The sequence below is a fragment of the Plasmopara halstedii genome (genome assembly GCF_900000015.1).
Source record: "Plasmopara halstedii genome assembly, contig: Scaffold_322, whole genome shotgun sequence".
Taxonomy (NCBI): domain Eukaryota; phylum Oomycota; class Peronosporomycetes; order Peronosporales; family Peronosporaceae; genus Plasmopara; species Plasmopara halstedii.
In genome coordinates this window covers 1067091-1067944 of record NW_020187243.1, presented here as the reverse complement: position 1 = coordinate 1067944, position 854 = coordinate 1067091, and positions in this window count along the sequence as shown.

The window sequence follows — 854 nt, the reverse complement described above, 5'->3', positions numbered from 1 at the left end:
GGACGTCGCCATCTTCCTCTCCCGTCATACCGTTGACGAGGGTGTATAACTGTGCGCCGTCGTCTACGGTAGACACACCCTGGATCAGAATTGACACCCGACATCTTGCAGCCAGCATACGGCGTCGCCATCGCCTCTGTACAGAATTTCTATGTCTCGGTGAGACCAGGGTGAACACGCACTCCGTGTCGTCCGGTGCCACCCTTACTGCCCGCTCCTTTGGAGATCCGATGTTATCTACAACATGAAAAGCTGCTAACGGTCGCCTCGACGACCAGTAAGCCCGGCTTGCTTACACGTTCCATATTCAAGAGCACGGAGCTGTTCGGGGCTGGGCCCTGTTGACCAATGCGTTCCTGAGGATCAACATAACTCAGTTCTTCCCTAGTAGGTCGCCCCGCGTCTACTGGGTGGTGTCGTTTCCCCGCGACAAACCTGACTGGTAGGAATTAAGGCAATGGTTCGAAGAACCTTGACGCGCCTTACGCAGGGATCTTCAAAGATGACGGGTGTCTCCACAGACAAAACACGGTCGAATGTGTGTGTGCTACCCGGCAGCTCGGATCTCAGCTCCCTCCTCCTCAGCATAGCTGAGATCCATGGGCAAAGGCGAGCTGTTAGAGTGTGCATTCCAACCAAGCCGTGCCGACTTGACGTTGAACTCGGCATTTAATGCCACATTCATCGCCTCTTCAAACGAAGACGGATGCACACGAAAGACTTTCTTTCTGGCCACGCCAGTGCGGAGGCCTTCCATAAACCCGGTCACTGTGACCGCCTCCGGGAAAGGATCTGCTGCCATCCTGGCAATGGGAGTTCGCAACTCTTGGACATAGTCCATCAATTCTCTGTTA